At 38.3% G+C, this 5,331-nt stretch overlaps 1 pseudogene; it reads right to left on the minus strand.

The window, feature by feature from the left end:
• LOC104989196 overlaps positions 1 to 5,331 on the minus strand; it is a 65,988-nt pseudogene that overhangs the window by 58,724 nt on the left and 1,933 nt on the right.

Consider the following 5,331-nt stretch of genomic DNA (forward strand, 5'->3'; position numbering starts at 1 on the left):
GTTCATTGGAAGGACTGATGTTGAAGCTGAAGCTCCAGTACTTTGGCCACCTGATGCAAAGAGCTGACTCATTTGAAAAGACCCTGATGCTGGGAAAGCTTGAAGGCAGGATGAGAAGGGGATGACAGAGGATGAGATGGTTGGATGGCATCACTGACTCGATGGACATGGGTTTGGGTGGACTCCGGGAGTTGGTGATGGACAGGGAAGCCTGGTGTGCTGCAGTCCGTGGGGTTGCAGAGTCGGACACAGCTGAGCAACTGAACTGAACTGAATTTTGGTTTCCCTTGTTCACCAAGTGGATCTCCTGAACTCTTTTCTTTAGAATACTTTGGTTATAACTGTGTGTATACGTCCCATTATTTCTGTAATTACCTGCTTGGCCTGCTTGATCTCCTCCCACTAGAACACAGGCACAAGTCACCCCTAACAAGAAATCAACACAGACCACTCAACCAACCTTTTCCTCCAAGGGTAAAAACCAAAAGGAAGAAGGAATACAACCCTAAAGCCTGCAAAAAGGAGATCTCAAGGGGAGCAAGTTTAAAAAAAAAAAAATGAAAAGACAGAGAAATACAGCACAATAAAAGAACAAGGTGGAAAATCACAAAACCAAACAAATGAAGAGGAAATAAGCAATCTATCTGAAAGAGAATTCAGAATAGTGATAGTGAAGTTGCTCCGAAAACTTGAAAATAGAATGGAGAAAACGCAAGAGACGTTTAACACGGTTAGTACAATCACCAAGGACAGGAGAAATAAAGAATAAGCAGATATGAAAAACACAATTACTGAGATTAAAAATACTCTAGAAGGAACCAATAGCAGAATAACTGAGGTAGAGGAGCAGATACGTGAACTGGAAGATAGAATGGGGGAAATGACTGCTAGAGAGAAGAATAAAGGGAAAAGAATGAAAAGGATTGAGGATAGCCTCAGAGACTATTGGGACCATATTAAACACACCAACATTTGAGTTATGGGGGTCCCAGAGGAAGAAGAAGAAAGAAAGGCACTGAGAAAATTTTTGGAGGAATTATAGTTGAAAACTTCCCCAACGTGGGAAAGGAAACAGTCAATCAAGTCCAAGAAGTGCAGAGAATCCCTTTCAGAATAAACCCAAGGAGAAACACATTAAGACACATATTAATCAAGCTAACAGAGATTAAGCACAGAGAAAGAATATTAAAAGTATCTAGGGAAAAGCAACACGTCACATACAAGGGAAAAAAATCATACAATTAAGAGCGGAACTTTCAGCAGAAACTCTGCAGGCCAGAAGGGAATGGCAGAATATATTTAAAGTACTGAAAGATAAAAATCTACAACCAAGATTACTATACTCAGCAAATATGACATTCAAAATTGATGGAGAAATCAAAAGCTTTACAGGCAAGCAAAAGTTCAAAGAATTTAGCACCACCAAACCAGCCTTACAACAAATACTAAAGAGACTCTCATAGCCAGTAAACACAAGAGAAAGGAAAGACCTACAAAAACAAACCCAAAACAATCAAGAAAATGCCAATAGGAAAATATCAATAATTACCTTAAATATAAGCGAACTAAATACACCAACCAAAAGATACAGACTGACTGAATGGATACAAAAACAAGACCCATATATATGCTGCTTACAAGACACGTACTTCAGATCTAGAGATACATACAGACTGAAAATAAAAGGATGGAAAAGATATTCCATGCAAATGGAAACCAAAAGAAAGCCAAGTGGCAATCCTTATTTCAGACAAAATAGACCTTAAAATAAAGAATATTATGAGACAAAGAAGGACAATACATAATGATCGATCAAGGGATCAAGCCAGGAAGACATAACAATTGTAAATATTTATGCACCCAACACAGGAGCACCTCAATACATAAGGTAAACACTAACAGGCGTAAGAAGGGAAATTGACAGAACCACAATAATCGTAGGTGACTTTAACACCCCACCAACATCAATGGACAGATCATCAAAACTGAGAATCAATAAGGAAACATAAACATTAAATGAAACTTTAGACCAAATGGACCTAATTGATACCTTCAGGACTTTTCATCCAAATGCAGAAGAATACACCTTCTTGAGTGCACATGGAGCATTCTCCCAGATAGACCACATCCTGGGCCACAAATCAAGCCTCAGTAAATTTAAGAAAATTGAAGTCATATCAAGTATCTTCTCTGACCACAACGCTATGAGACTAGATATCAACTACAGGGTGAAAAACACATACTCATGGAAATTAGACAATACATTGCTAAAGAAATAAGAACAGAAATCAAAAGATTCCTAGAAACAAAGGACAATGAAAACACAGTGACCCAAAACCTATGGGATTCTGCAAAAGCAGTTCTAATAGGGAAGTGTATAGCAATACAATCCTACCTCAAGAAACAGAGAAGCATCAAAGAGACAACCTAACTCCACATCTGAAGCAGCTGGGGAAAAAAAGAACAACAACAACAAAAAAAAAAACCCAAAGTCAAATCATAAAGATCAGAGCAGAAAGAAATGAAGGAAACAATAACAAAGGTTAATAAAACTAAAAGATGGTTCTTTGACAAGATAAACAAAATTGACAAACCACTAGCCAATGTCATCAAGAAAAAAGGAGAAAATCAAATCAACAAAATTAGAAATGAAAAAGGAGAGGTTACAACAGACAACACAGAAATACAAAGGATCATAAGAGAATAATATGAGCAACTATATGCTAATAAAATGGATAACCTAGAGGAAACGGACAGATTCTTAGGAAAGCTCCACCTCCCGAGACTAAACCATGAAGAAATAGAAATTATGAACAAGGCAATTACGAACACTGAAATTGAAACTGTGATCAAAACTCACCCAAAAAACAAAAGCCCAGGGCCAGATGGTTTCACAGGGGAATTCTATCAAACATTTAGAGAAGGAAGGACTGATGCTGAGGCTGAAACTCCAATACTCTGGCCACTTCATGCAAAGAGTTGACTCATTGGAAAAGATCCTGATGCTGGGAGGGATTGGCGGCAGGAGGAGAAGGGGACGACAGAGGATGAGATGGCTGGATGGCATCACCGACTCGATGAACATGAGTTTGGGTAAACTCCGGGAGTTGGTGATGGACAGGGAGGCCTGGCGTGCTGGGATTCATGAGGTCACAAACAGTTGGACACGACTGAGTGACTGAACTAAACTGACTGCCTATTTTTCTGAAACTCTTTCAAAAAATTGCAGAGGAAGAAGTACTTCCAAACTTGTTCTACAAGGCCACAATCGCCCTGATACCAAAACCAAACAAAGACAATACAAAAAAAGAAAATGACAAGTGATGATTATCACTGATAATATAGATGCAAAAATCCTCAACAAAATTCTAGCAAACAGAATTCAAAAACACATTAAAAAGCTCACACACCATGATCAAGTCAGGTTTATTCCAGGGATGCAAGGATTCTTCAATATACACAAATCAATCAATGTGATACACCATACTAGCAAATTAGTACAGTGTAACATGTGATATACCATATTAACAAAGATAACCATATGATCATCTTAATAGATGCAGAAAAAGCCTTTGACAAAATTCAGCATCCATTTATGATAAAAATGCTTCAAAAAATGGGCATAGAAGATACCTGTTTCAACACAGTAAAGGCTATATATGATAAGCCCACAGCAAACATTATTCTCAATGGTGAAAAACTAAAAGCACTCCCTCTAAGATCAGGAACAAGACAAGGGTGTACACTCTCACCATTACTATTCAAAATAGTTTTGGAAGTCCTAGCTATGGCAATTAGAGAAGTAAAAGAGATAAAAGGAATCCAGATCAGAAAAGAAGTAAAACTCTCACTGTTAGCAGATGACTTAATACTATACATAGAAAACCCAAAGGAAACTATCAGAAAATTACTAGAGATAATCAGTGAATTCAGCAAAGTAGTGGGATACAAGGTCAATATATAGAAATCACTTAAATCAGAAAAAGAAATTAAGGAATCAATCCCATTCACCAGTGTAACAAAAAGAATAAAATATCTAGGAATAAATCTACCTGAGGAGACAAAAGAACTGAATACAGAAAATTACAAGAAATCAAAGATGACATAAACAGATGGAGAGACATTCCATGCTCCTGGATAGGAAGAATCAATTTTATAAAAATGACTATACTACCAAATACAACCTATGGATACAATGTGATCCCTATCAAATTACCAATGGCATTTTTCACAGAACCAGAACAAAAAAATTCACAATTAATATGGAAACACAAGAGACCCTCAATAGCCAAAGCAGTCTTGAGAAAGAAGAATGGAGCTAGAGGAATCAACCTTCCTGACTTCAGACTATACTACAAAGCTACAGTCATCAAGACAGTATGGTACTGGCACAAAAACAGAAAAATCGACCAATGGAACAAGAAAGCCCAGAGATAAACCCATGTACCTATGGGTACCTTATTTTTTGACAAAGGAGGAAAAAATGTACAACGGGGCAAAGATAGCTTCTTCAATAAGTGGTGCTGGAAAAACTAGACCAGATCAGATCGGATCAGTCGCTCAGTCGTGTCCGACTCTTTGCGACCCCATGAATAGCAGCACACCAGGCCTCCCTGTCCATCACCAACTCCCGGAGTTCACTGAGACTCACGTCCATCGAGTCAGTGATGCCATCCAGCCATCTCATCCTCTGTCGTCCCCTTATCCGATAGCTACATGCAAAAGGATGAAATTAGAACACTTTCTAATGCCATACACAAAAATAAATTCAAAGCGAATTAAAGACCTAAATGTAAGACCAGAAATTGTAAAACTCTTAGAGGAAAACAGGCAGAACACTCAAAGACATAAATCAAAGAAAGATCGTCTATGACCCACCTCCTAGAGTAACAGAAATAAAAGCAAAAATAAGTAAGTGTGACCTAATTAAACTTAAAAGCTTTTGCACAGCAAAGGAAACTACAAACAAGGTGAAAAGACAGCTCTCAGAATGGGAGATAATAATAACAAAGGAAACAACTGACAAAGAATTAATTTCCAAAATACACAAGCAGCTCATACAACTCAGCATCAGAAAAACAAACAACCCAATCAAACAGTGGGAATCAAACCTAAAAAGACATTTCTCCAAAGAAGGCATGCTAAGTCACTTCGGTCATGTCAGACTCTGTGTGACTCCATAGACGGCAGCCCACGAGGCTCCCCCGTCCCTGGGATTCTCCAGGCAAGAACACTGGAGTGGGCTGCCATTTCCTTCTCTAATGCATGAAAGTGAAAAGTGAAAGTGAAGTCGCTCAGTCGTATCCGACTCTTAGCGACCCCATGGACTGC

The sequence above is a fragment of the Bison bison genome, unplaced genomic scaffold (genome assembly GCF_000754665.1).
Source record: "Bison bison bison isolate TAMUID 2011002044 unplaced genomic scaffold, Bison_UMD1.0 scf7180017864146, whole genome shotgun sequence".
Taxonomy (NCBI): domain Eukaryota; kingdom Metazoa; phylum Chordata; class Mammalia; order Artiodactyla; family Bovidae; genus Bison; species Bison bison.